General features: G+C 47.9%; 1 protein-coding gene across 12 annotated transcripts in view; it reads left to right on the top strand.

Moving 5' to 3' along the window:
* LOC100122319 (zwei Ig domain protein zig-8) overlaps positions 1 to 13,799 on the top strand; it is a 337,476-nt gene that overhangs the window by 244,752 nt on the left and 78,925 nt on the right. The window lies entirely within an intron of this gene.

Genomic DNA, 13,799 nt, shown 5'->3' with positions numbered 1-13,799 from the left:
AGAAAGAGAAAAGTATATCCCCCGCGCGACGACGTCACTGGCGAAATTCAAATCGCGCTGCGCCGCCGCACAGAGGGAAAAATCTTCGCTCCAGAAAGAGGCCGGCAGCGTGCAGGCGCGCTGGAGCCATCAAATATGCAAGTCGCGGTACACATTTGACAGGCGAATAAATGTACCTCTAGCGTAAGTGCCGCGGCGACGTGAGGGAGAGACGATCGTCCTTATCTTGGCGTGTTATGAACGCGTGTGCGCGGGTGTACACACAGTGCGGGAGCTGAAATTGAGAGGGGAATAAGAGAGGAGGCTGTGCACGCTCTCGGGAGCCGGTATTGCCTTCATGTTTATGGTTATACTGCAGCATCACTACGGAGAAAGAGATTCTGCGAGAAGGAGAAAATGCGATGGGGAACGTCGGGGAGGGTGTGAAAGTGCGAGCGGAACGAAGAAACGGGACGACTAGAAGAAATGAAGAGATATGTACGAGAGAGACCGGGCTGAGAGAGATCGAGCCAAGACTGAGCTAAATAGGTGATGAGAGATCGCCTCAGAATAAAGGGCGCGCGAGGATAAATGCTCGAGAATAAAGGAAGGCTAGCCGAGGTGAAATTAAAAATTCGGGTACAAACAGGAGCGGGGTGAATATGAACGCAGTAGCCGGACGGAGACAGAAGTTGAGGGAGTGACAAATACGCCGGTAGGACGACGGGACGCGATTAAAGCGGAAAAATTGCGAGCTTGAAAAATAGGCACAAGGGCAGAAAATTAGGGGAGAGAAACGGAGAAATATAATGTACGAAGCGGACTGATGGGAGAGCGCGGTAGATAGATCGCCTCGCGTGTGAGCTGCACGCGAGAACGTCGTTGATGAATGGCGTTGAAGCGCAAAAGTCATCTCGAGGAATGATTTTCGCCGCTGCACCGGCTGTCAGAGCCCCTTAATTTATTCTTTAGCTGCCTAACGACTCCTCTATCTCAGTCTCTCTCGCTCTATCTGCGCTGCGATCGGAAGATCAGATTGCGAAGTTGATAATTTCCCGCAACTTTTTCCAAAGCCACTTATACGTCTTCTGTCAAAGACTGTGCGCAGCTCGGTTCGCTCGAGTTGATTAATTCGAGCAAGAGCGTTAACCGCGAGGAAAGTCATTAGCGCCAGCCGAAGTGTAAAAACTAATAATTCTTTCGCGCGCGGAGCCAAGTCCGAAAGGGATCTCATAAAAAATTTTCCGATGTAATTACTCTCGGGACTCGAGAGAGAGAGAGAGAGAGAGAGAGAGAGAGAGAGAGAGAGAGAGAGAGAGAGTTCATAATTATCTGGAATAATTTTCTTCATTTTTCAACTCCTGGAGCCGAGTCGAGCTCCCTCAGGATTACGTAAATATAACCCGAAGATTCTAATCAAGCCGCTCGCGTGGTATCTCTCGAGTTCGCCTCTTGACGCACTCGCTCGTCGTCGTTTTTCCTCCGAAATCTCCCGGAGCGAGCTTTTTATTGCAGGCCTCTCGAGGTCGTTCGCGCAGATGGTGAAAACATATTCGCGAATTTTCGAGGTCGCGCTCAGCTCGAACGTACGCGAGCTCTTGAATATATCAGGGCGAAAAATTTTATCACGCAGCGGGATTTCCCCTCGTCGCGGCAGCCCGATCCTTCGAATATGTCCTGCGCGCGTGATATTTCGTTCGCTACAGCGTCTTTGGCTGTTTCATTTTGTTGCTCGCGTTCGCTTCATCCTGCGTGTGCGTATCTCGATGCTGCGTATTTATTTACTTTGTATCGCTTTTTCTTGCAGCGTGGCGGGAACGTTGTTTTGCAAAACGTTACGCGATAGCATCGACGAGGAGACACAAGCAAACAGGCCAGTTTCCGTTGAATCCCGTCGCTCGCAAAATAACCGCCGCAGCAGCCTCGGGCACGATCGTCGCAAGCATCCCCCTACCCGGGAAATCACAATAATTCAGTTGAAAACAAAGTGACGACGCTATCCTCCACTCGAGTTTCTTCGCGTAATTTTTACCTCGACGCTGCAGCGGCGCAAAAATAAAGAAAGAAGCAGCTCTCGCGCACAGCCCTCGATAACGGGAAAAAAGTCGAGCGAGCACGACTCGAAATAAAACCTATTAAAATCGAACTCCGGCGCGCGTTTACACTGGCTGCTCCGCTGCAAAGCAATACGGTTCTTACACGGGCTCGTGCGCGCGAGTCGTATTTTCTTCGTATAGCGTTGCTGCAGCAGCAGCAGCAGCAGCGCAGCGACGGTTATTTATCTTTCGCGTTTGGTTTCACTTGCCGAGAAAAAGGAGAGCATCGATGAGGGGCGAAAGGCGTAATGCGAAAAAGGATCTCTTTGACACGAGCCACGCTCTCTGCGCTCTCGCCCCGCGCGAGTGTGTAAATATTTTTATGTGTGTATTCAGCTGCTGCTGCTGCTGCCGCTGTTGTAATACACTCGAGACTAGGATGTGGGTATGCGAGCGAGTAATTTTGCCGGAGCGAATGTGTGTACACATGGGGTAAGTGTATTGAGTTGCACCTGAATGGCGATGTATCAGCCTCGCATCTCTATCGCTCGCATTACTGGGCAGGCGTATTGAAATATTGAGCTGTAAATTATGGTGAATGTTCGAGGAATGTTGAAACGTATCGATACGTATTCGTGGCTGTTTTTGATACTCAGCTCGTAAAAGCAATAACATCTCAGGATTAAGCGCTAGCTCCGAGTATAGACAAGGGCAGCAGCATCCTCGCAAGCTCGCCCAGAAAACTTTAGACTCTCAAAAAAGCTGCAAGTAGACGGGCTCCTCCTACTTAGGCAACCACTTACTCTCGCTCCCGCGCATCTCCCCCGTCCGTTTACCGGCACTTCCGGCTCTTTATCCCCGGCGCAGGAGAGAAAGAGCGAAGCAGCTATAGCGCCCGCGCGTCTTTCGCCGCTCGTCTGCGAAAACGCGACTAATTCGCGCGAGGGCACCCCGGGGAGCGAGCGCGCAGCTAAAATATAGTCTCGAGAGCGCGGGCGCGCAGCTAAAATATAGTCTCGAGAGCGCGGGCGCGCAGCAAAGTTCCCCGGGCCATAATCCGAGATAAGCCGGGTTTTACTACAGTCCATTAAATTAGCTTATGAGGCACGATTTATTAATGAGAGAGGGAACCTTTTCTTTCCGATTTCACACCGACTGCCGATGCGAAGGTGTGAGAATTTTGTTCTCGTACCTGCAGTCGGACTAGAGTTTCGGACTCTGACGGCTGACTCGAAAGAATTCAGGAATTCCAAGTTTGCGCCGGGCTAAAGAATAAACTCGGAGCGTACGAGCAAGAAAAATGAGGGGTGCGTGCTTCTTCTGGAGACCGACGTTGTATTGACCCATTGTCCCGGAACTCCGCAAGACCGAAGGAATGTAGGTCAAATGTAGTCTCTGAATTCTTGAAAAAGTTTATTTACGAGTTATTAATTTCTTTTCTTGGATGTTTATCGACCACCAGCTTTTTTGTCCAGCATTTGTTCTCATTATACATCTTTGCTGTGCCGACTTTCATTTTTTAACTTTCTCTTTTCAACCTTATTTCCAATCTTCTTACATCTCCTATTCGTACAGGCTAACCTAATGGGACGAATCCTTAGTACGAAAGCCTTCTCCGAGATCGTCGGTGTATTGCGTGCATGTTCTAATTGGATGTCTAGATCCCATTCCATAGACTTCGACACTGAATTCGAACATTTTAAAACCTTCCGCTTACTTTGTTAAGTGCGGAGTAAACTCAAAGTACGAGTAACCGAGACTGGTACTGCTTAACTTCGGCAAGCGCCCAAGGTGTGGCTCCGCCACCTCACCAAGCGTCGGTTTTCCGTTAATTAATTTCAATGTATCACTTTATTGTATATATTTTTGTATCTTATTTGTGTTTCGTTTAAAAAAAGAATATAAAAGGATAAGATCCAAAGGATAGATTGACACGAATGACGGTGCATTGCTAGAATGTATAAGTGAATATAATCTGATTACGATGGGCTGTTGTTTTCGGAAGTAAAAAAATGACGGCGTTAAAAACAAAGAGCTCTGCAGGACAAACCGTTAATGGTGGGGGCAGTGCGATGGCAGCGAAGGAAATACCCGACGCCTGCATTCGTTTCTCCTTTTATTTCGTTATACAATGAAATTTTTCGAATGAAAAAATCTATGGCGTGCCACATAGGCCATTATAGTGTCGGTAGCTCCGCCAGGCCTCGTTAACCTTTTCGTTTGTCGGCTGCTTGCCCCGCCGATTGTACCTCTGATGCGCTTTTGTTCCGCTGCCGCTCCACATTGTAATAGATTGCCTGGAAGTAACTTCTTTGTACAGTTGCATTATCCCCTCGATTTACGAGATTTTCGACTCGCGTTAATTAACCGATTTTCTTTTGGCACCGATAAGAATTTGCGAGAATATTCCAAAGGGTGTGCGACTCTCAAAGTTGGTTTCTGCATCATCTCGGTCGAGGTATTCGTCAATGTCGTTTCAAAATTTGTTTCGTAAATCTACAAAAAAGCTTTTGAAAAATCGAAAAATATTACTTTTCCTACATTTAATTCTCTTTCTATCCTAGTTTATAAGCGCAGCTGTTTTCGAGTTTATTCGTCATTTTTGCTAACGCTTTTTTGCCCATTCCATACAAATGCTGAGATTATTCATCTCAATAACAGTTTCCATATTAAATCTCGCACAATGCATACACACCTGAAAATGTTTAATACAGTGGTTTAACATGTGTTCATAAACGGTAAACCGCCATTAAAAATAAAACCAGTAGCCACAATGAAAAATACGTCCAAATGCTCGCGTGTTGTACATAAAATCAATTTGCGTTCTTTCTATTCGGGAAAAACTACTTTTTTCTCTTTTATTATTCAACAAACGCTTGGCAAACCACAAACCACTTCGAATTGAATCTCACAGCCTCAAGCTTTTTTCACGCGCAAACAAGCGGAGGGGTTAAAGCATTTTTGCGAAATACCTGCTATCCAACGTTCTTCCATTTCACCGCTAACTATTTAAAAACGCGCTCCTCCTGGACCCCGATCTCTAGCCCCGCAAGGCCACAGAGTCGTCCGTCTGTCCATCCGACTCTTAAAGCTCTCCGTGTCAATTTTCGTATACCCAACTCAGCAGCAACCAAGCGAGAGGAAATCGTCACTGTCGAACGACACCTGCATACGGTGCTGCACATGCAGCTCGGAGGCAACCACACCTCGCGCCTGCCAGGAGGAGGCGCGAACGTCGTTCGAGCGACGAGCTTGAGGGATCGATAGAGCGTATTTACCGCTGGCTGGCTGGCTGGTGCGCTCGCGGGAGGGGCGCTGCGGCGGACCCGAGTAGAGAGAGAGAGAGAGAGAGAGAGAGAGAGAGAGAGAGAGAGAGAGAGGCAAACCTGCAAAACGAGAGATATTCGCGCGCTACCGGATCTTATGGAAATGTATGGCCGGGACGATGCTCGAAAATTGGGACGCTTGATGATGAGGAGAATTTTCGAAGAATTTTTTCGAGGGGTTTGCGAATGCTCTCGGAGCAGAAATAGGGTCATCGGGATTACGCTCGCAGGTGCGCTCGTCGTTGCCGGATCGATAGCACGCGGAGAGTTTTAATATTTGCGACGGCGCAAATAGAAATCCCGATGTTTGGTATTAATTATACATATCGCAGGGTAAACAATAGTGCATTTGCTCTGCCGATGATTTATTCGTGACTGTTTTCAGTTAGAGCGTGCGTCAATCCCGTCAATTATTCGCCGATGCGCAATCCAGCTTTACGCGTTGTGACATCCATACCGTCCATATAAATTTGCATTGCGAGCAAACAACGAATTCCTAATCGAATGACAACTGCTGAGTGTATTGAGCGCTAAGCAGCGGAACCATCGCAATAATTTCTACCTGGCTGGTAACATAGATGTGGGCGGCGAGGACAAAGCGGACGCGGACGTCACCTTCGCCGGATTTGCCGGGATGGTGAATTATACGCGAGACATTGATTATTTCGTGCAGCCGGGAGATGGGTCGATTGTGCATCGGGAAACCCTGCGTGCGCTTGGATCGGCAATGATGATTGGGAAAACCGGCTTGAAACGCGGAAATTCACGAGCTCTGTGTACAATTCCGAGCTGAATTTGTAATCCTATCGAGTTACATCGAAAGAATTGCGCTACGTGGAATATACCGAAATCCAATCGTTCCGTTCGAAGTGGTAACTTTGTAACCGATCGATTCGTTAACAATAGGATTATTTCTCACATACTTGTCGGATGCAGAAAGCGTGCAAACATTCGTCCTTCTCTGCAATTCGAAGAACTTTGGCTGCGAGCTGTAATCCAATTATACGAAATAACTTCCATCTTGCGCGAGACAATTAGAAGTCTAAACTTCTCGCGCAAGTAGTTGCTTCCTCGATTAGTCAGACCAGTCACTCAATCTGCCGGCTGTTTATTCGAAAGTAAATTTTGGACTGAAACAATTAGAACGATGCGCGAAGCGAGTAATGGGGTATTCCTTGGAGTTGCGACTCATTGCATCCGATTACCGACTCAAACTTTGCTCTCAACAACTCTTCAGAATTGGGAATGCTACGACTTTCCCGCGAAACCAAAAAGCCAATGACACACTCCCCTGTCTATTACCGAACGCTGATTAATTTCGTAAATACAGCACCACAGGAAGTACTCTACATATTCAGTCGTTGCACAGTAGCACACACGTATACATCCCAGTCTCAAGCCGCGAAATAATTCAGCCGGCGTGGCGAGCTAACGCTGAAACTCTCGCGTGAATTTGATGATGAAATTTCGCCAAGTCACCGGGCTATCGAATCGACGAAAAAAAGTTGCGGACACGGGTCCTCCAAACAATATAGTCGGTATCAAACACATGTTCGCGTGTCTATACCATAGCCGTGTAGGCGAAGCTCCCGTTGGTAAATAAATTATTCAAATAACGCACGCGCGTATACACGCTCGCGGCAATTTCCATAAATTCCGACTATTAATTAACATACTGGTTACAGAGGCGGCTACTCTGCTGCAATAAGCCAAATTACGCTCGGTCGCGCTGTCTAGAAAAGAGAGAGGGGAGCGAGTTCAGCGGGGAATAATGGCGCCGGCGGGCGGCCGGGTCATAGTAGTTGTCGGTATTGGCCTGTAATTGGCCGAACGGTTTTGCATACGCGCGATTTGGTACACTGTTACGCAAAAGTCTGTAACGACGATGTGCCGATTGTGTGTGCATGTGGTGGGCGTTAACGCTGGCCAGCTCGCATCGTAAACCGTTTTAATTGACCTTACCAACGCAGTTTAGCGTTTAAACAAACAGTCTGGTAAAAGCTTCGTGAATCGTGGAAACGAAAAAGTTGTTTTTTATTCGTTTTTCGTTCGGCATTGCCTACGCTATAGCGAGGCGGTTAATGAACTACGTGCATTTCGCTCGACGCGAAGCATTTCCGCACAGAGAAATATCTGCGAATCTAGAAAGTAAAAATATACCGCAGGCGAGTTCGCGAAAAGGAGCCAAAATCACAGCCGAGTTTTAACAACACGTCTCGCTCGCGAGCTGAGCTCCGCGGCTCCAATTATAGCCTTCCTTTTTCCCTCCGCGCGTATAACCATACACGTCGGTAAAAGGGCAGCAGAGCCACATACGCAGCAGGGACACGCGAAAACCGAGGGAAAGGGTATAGGTCAGCGCGGCGGCTTGCGTTTATGCTCGACTTCCGTTTCGAATTTAAGCTGCGCGCAGCGCGCCTCCTTCGCAAAACCGCGTCGCAACCTAGAGCATATCTATGAAGCCACGGACTAAAATTTGCTCGCACACTCACACACGTGCCTGCACGTGGTACATGGTAGAGCTTAAACGGCTCTGCAGTAATTTCACCGCGCGAGAGGGAGAGAGAGAGCGTATATAGTATCGCTCTCTCTTTTTCCTTCGCCCTTCTGATGTATAACCTCTTTTGCTGCCGCACTCTCTCTCTCTCTCTCTCTCTTTCTCTCTCTCTCTCTCTCTCTCTCTCTCTCTCTCTCTCTCTCTCTCTCTCTCTCTCTCTCTCTCTGCCCGCGGTCCTCGTTTTCCCTTATCTTTCTGTTAAGCTCTACACTTTCTAGTTCTAAATCCTTCTCTATTTTTATCCCTTTCTCTCTAATTTTTCAAGGGGGGTCTTTGTTGCGCACTTGCGCGCGCGTTCTCTCTCACTCTCTCTCTCTCCCACTTTCCCGAGCGTGCCTTTGGTTTTCGCCGCTGCTTTGTGTGCCCGCACTTATTTTGTACTTCGGAGCGGGGAGCTTTTTTGCCTCCGCGCTTTGTGTCGCAGATTTTACCGATGCCGCGTTGAATGCGCGTGTATATTAATGCGCCGTTGTCGACGACCGGGCTTTTGTGCTTTTCGTCCCCAAGTGGGCTCTCGTACGCTGGCTAATTAATTGCGAAACCGGGTTCGCTGCTGGATTAATTTATGCGTGGAATTAAAATTTCAAAATATAATTAAATCGGCTTTGGGTCGCGGATAAAACCGAAATCAATCCAAAAGGATCGACAAAACACCGGCGGCGTCGGGTTTTACGTTAATGCGAAAACTTGTAACGACACACAGCAAACTGCTGTGTCGCGCATGTGTGATACGGGGGAAGGGCTTGCGTCAGCTGTTCCGCATTTCGCGCGCGCGGCAGTATGCATCTATGCGCGAATATGTTTACATATTTGTACAGGACGGCATAGTTGTCGCTAACGACGGAATTGAGTCTCTCTTTCTCCGGTTTAACGCTACGTGCCGCACCGCACACGGCTGTATAATACACGCCAATGCTGTCCCGAAAATGCGGACAACAATGAGAGATACGATTAACAGAGCCGCCGGCCGACAAGTCGCGCCTAACAAATTCAGCAATTAGGCCCTGGCTTTGTGCGCATCGATCGATTCTCCAATAAAATAATCATGATTGGCCGAGCGGAGTTTCATCCTGTATATAGGCAGAATGCATAGAACAGTATCTTTACATCTCGTTTTTGAACTATACTCGCTCTACTTCCAACCCGGAAAAATACCGCGGAAAATTAGAAATAGAAAAGAAAGTGCCCCCCCCCCCCCGTAAATGTAAAAGGTAAACTGCAGCGGCGGCAGCAGAGCAGGGGAAAAAAGCAAACAACTCGTAAATAAGAAATTGAATTTCCGCGCCAGCTCGGCCAGCAGCTATAGCGCGGCCGACCACCAAGAAAATCCCATCCCAGCAGCTAGAGCCGCGTCCGTACAATCCACCTGGCTCGGCGCAATCACGTGTTAATTATTTTTGTATTATTGCCGGAGTAGCCATTACTCCGGGCCGTAAACCCGCAGCCACCCGCGCGCTGGCACTACCCTCGCGCCTTAAACTTTAAAGCTCGCGCGCCTGGGCTGGCTGCGCAAGTACCGCGTGCACGCGCAGGGGTCGCTTTCGATCGCGTGCGACTCGGGTCATCCCTCGCTGCTCGCGGAGGACGAGAGGAGCGACGTATGCCGGCGAGCTGTGTAATTACCGACCGTAACCGGATATTCGCGAATTAAGAGCCCCGTCGACGTCCGGCCTGCTCTCGCAGTAAAGCGGAGGCGAAGGTTATATGTATTGGGATTACTAAAATTTTCAGGCTTTTTTTCCCGACACTATATTATAGTCGAGCTCGAAATAGCTGCTGCGTACTGAGCTTTCGCCTGAGTTTACGAGCAGGCGTGCAAGATGGAATATTGCGCGCGGGTTATCGGCCTCTTTTCTGTATCGAAAATTGTTTCAGTGCTCGTTCGGTGGTCGTTGCTATTGCTCGCGTATAGGGGGTCGATCAGATTTGGGGATTTACTTTGGATTAGTGATATTTCGAGGATCGAGAATTGTGCGAAAATGTACTTGCTCAATGTGCCGACGCGTTTCAATAAGGTGAATTGATATAGAAATTATTAATAATCCTCAATGGAATTGGCTGGTGTACGGGTTTCATTTTAGACACTATAAACGATCAGCGCAATTAGTGGGCCATAGTATAATATAACTAATCCAGTGACAACGTATTCTTGTGTTCAAAATTAGGATTGAGGTTATATAGAAAATATAGCGACTTATCCCGATAACAGTAAAGAAAAATCAACATAGGTGCTATATGCTCCCAGCCATTTATCTCTCACGTCGCAAAAACAAATGCAAAGCAGCCACCGCGCACGAACTAAAACGATAACAAAGTCGTAAACGCAATAGCCCACAAAGTCCAATCGATCGTCACCGAGTTATCCGCGATTTCCGAAATTACAAACAAGAAAAAGGGTAACACCCCACGATAACTCGCGCGATACATCTAATAAATCGCCGCGCAGCCATTTCCTGCCGTCGTAAAAATTTTCCTCCCGGCGACCAAAAACAAGAAAATAAAAAAGGTCACCACGAGCAGTATACGTCGTCGATGGGGCTCGTCAAGTATGTTTCGCTTGGACCGGGGCCATTCCGCGGGAAAGCCGAGCGAGATCGAGAAAAAGCGAGAAAGCGAGGAGCTACTTGAATGGCAAATAGGCGCTGGGCCGTCGGCTTTCTCACGCTCTACTGTGCACCCGTGTCTCGCATCCCCGACTTCGCGATTCGTTATCCGCGCATCGACTCGGCAATAAGAAGTGGCGAGGCACCTGCGGCGAGAAAAATCTGCTGAATCTATAGAAATATGCCGCGCGCGTGTGAGCACCGCCTTCCAAACATTCGTTCGTGATTCTGCGTGATGGATCGCGTAGGGATTCGCTCGATGCAACTGTGCGCACACATAGCTTCAGTTCCAACTGGCGATTGTTTCGTTGGCGCGTAGATTGCGGAAGCCAAAAATTCGAGTGGTTCGTCGAGGTCGGAGCGTATAAAATACTGAATACAAATATTGGACAGAAATTTTTTTCCGCGCGACTTTTCGATGCGGCGTGTTTGCCGCGAGGACGAGAGAAAAGGGCCTATCCATCAGTGAAAACAAACCACTCGGCCATTTGTGTGCGAAGCTGTGCATACGAAAAAGTCCATAGGTTGGAGAATTTCAGCGTCCATTTGGGTATTGAAAATAGGGAAATTCGCTTTAACGTTGTCAACAAGTGTGGCATATATTTTTTTAACTTTCTTTGTGTTAGCAATGCTTAGTAGGTATAACACACTATCAAAGAAAATTCAGCTTCGCGAATGATCTCACGTTCGCAATTTATACTCCACAAAGTTCAAGTGATTGTGTAAATCTTTTCTTGTCGTCGCGGAACAATCCAATATTAAATCAGCTGAATCGCAAAGAACTCGAGGAAGAATGTTTCGGTGCAAAAGTCGGGCATATCAAGGCGCAAAAGCAAATTTGAGCGTTCCGAAGCCAAAAGTCTGTATCGGAACATCCACTTTAACTTACCTCGCATATCCTTCGTGACCCGCAAAATGACCTTCTCTCTACTGTCTTCCCGTTGAATACAGCGAAAAGCTGCAAAATGGAGGCAAACTGCGAAAAGCACTTTCCGCGTCGCTCCTTCAATTCTCATCGTTTAATCAGAGAGAAAAAAATGCACATAATCACCGAGATTCAAAACTTCAAAACTATCGCGCAGGATAAAATACATAGCGCAAACTCGAAGCCGCGCCGCGGGCGCTTGGCGGCGCATTTCATTAGAAGCAATTTTTCTTTTAAAACTTTACCCATTCCGCCGAATGAAATTCAAATTTCACGCGCTCGCATTCCGGGAAAGAGTGCGGCGCGAGAAGAAAATTTTGAAAAAGGGAAGAGTGGACGCATACGCCGAAATCAACAGGGCGACGCAATTCCAGCCTCGAAATTACCATTCATCCGTCTCGGCTATTAACTTTCTCGAATGCGCGTGTGCACTTTCTCGACTGACTGCAGATAAACTTTCTCGGATGGGCAAACGAATTAACGAGGAGAAGTCTCGGCGTGGGGGTACGAATCGGTTTCGTCGACGGGAAACACGTAGACGCGTCGGATAACTTCCCTCGAGTATATAACTTGCTTCTCAGAGGCTATAGGCGTCGCGTCTCACTCTCCGCAGGCTATACTTTTTATTTTCTTCTCCGCACGGACTTATGAAACGCGGGTGTGTATACATAGAGCGTCGATATATAGGAAGCTCGCGATTAATTGGTACGCGTCGCCGGAGTGGAGTAGTCGCCGGCGATAAAACTCGCAATTTCATATAACTGTGCGCTGGAGTGAGTTGGAGTCGGCAAAAGTTCGGCTTAATCGCTTCCTCGGTTTCTAGATGCGAAGTGTTAATTAACGCTCAAGCCGACCTGCATAGAGACGAGTCTTTTGTAGAGATGAGCTTGGTCAAAGTTTTCTTTGATATACATTTGTACCTGCGGGTGATATCTGTAAAACGAGTAGTAGCCGCATTTTTTTCTAAGATTCCCTAGCTTTTCTCTGGCGAGTTTTACTCGTTCTACAAAATCATGCCATCACTGCACCCCTGCTTCAGAGTCTCATAACAATCCTTCATCCCAAAAGCAAGCGACCCGTCCGAAAAATAAAATCAACCATGCCGCGTCTCTCGCAAATACTCCATTGTGCCGGGGACGTAAAAAGCCCGGGCGAGGAATCGATCGGCTTGAGCGGGCCAGAAAAAAGGTCCGGTAAAATTCATAAATACATCGACGGCAGAAAAATCGCGGCGGAGCTTGCGTTTAATTTCCTGCGCGCATCGCGTGGCCGACAGCGTAATGGCGCCAGCCACTCGAACGTGCTCGCGCGCTCGCGTGCTGGAGCCGCGGCTCACACGAACCGGTCGACTCATTCAATAATGAATGGCGCGCCCGGACCCATAAAGAAAAGATACGGGGAATTAGCTCGATGGACTCGAGAAGCACGGCTTTATACGGGGATAGGGCCGGCCATGCGCATACTGTACAGAGTAACACACTTGGCCAATTTACGGCGATTTAATTGTGGTCAACTCGGTCGCGCCGCTGCTGCTACTGCTGCTGGCCTTTTTGCCTGCGGCCGCCGCTGCACCGGCTATAGTATTGATTGGGCTGGTTGTGGGCAAAGAGGAGCGAGAGAGAGAGAGAGAGAGAGAGAGAGAGAGAGAGAGCACGACCGGGATGATTCGTTGAAAGGCTTCATTTCCTGCAATTTTAAAGGGCACGAGTGGATTATAGTGTCCGGGCTCGGCTCTCGAGTATACGTAGTGTGCGGGGAGAGGGGAATGCCCGGCTGGCTAATTCGCTCTGAACGATTGGTCGAGGAATACTTTGTTGCAGCTGGCTTTTTCTCCGCTGGACTAGGACGGTTTTATACTTTTTTTCAAGGGTTAGAGTTAGTCGCTGCCGAGGTGAGATATTTTAGCGGCGAGCGGGTGTAAATGAGGCTGGGATGTAATTAGGGGTTTATGAATAAGGTACGGCTCGGGAGCTTTAAATGAATTTTTTCCACGCGCTCTCTATTTCTGCGTCCCGTGTTTTCCCACGCACGCTGGGCTTGTTTGACGCGAGTGGGCTGCACACGTGAATGGAGTTGAATTTAATCACGCTTTTGCGTGAATTTTTGCGTTAAACTTTTGGTCTGGGTTTGTTCGAACGCGGCTCTGTCAGATTAAAGTGTTTCACAGTAATCCAATGGGAAAATTAGCGGGTACGAGATGAAAAGTCGCGATAAATAGTAGACGCTTCTGTACGCGTATAACTAGTAAAACACGTATTTATCACAATTTTTTTAGAATATTCACGGCAAAGTTCGCGTATGCAGGAGAAATAGCCTAGATACACGTATATTTTTTATGCTCTCGGTGTATATAGACTGGCACACGAAAGTTTA

This window comes from Nasonia vitripennis, chromosome 2 (assembly GCF_009193385.2).
Source record: "Nasonia vitripennis strain AsymCx chromosome 2, Nvit_psr_1.1, whole genome shotgun sequence".
Classification (NCBI taxonomy): Eukaryota; Metazoa; Arthropoda; class Insecta; order Hymenoptera; family Pteromalidae; genus Nasonia; species Nasonia vitripennis.
The sequence above is the reverse complement of the archived record's forward strand: the minus strand, read 5'-3'. Positions and strand labels throughout refer to the sequence as shown.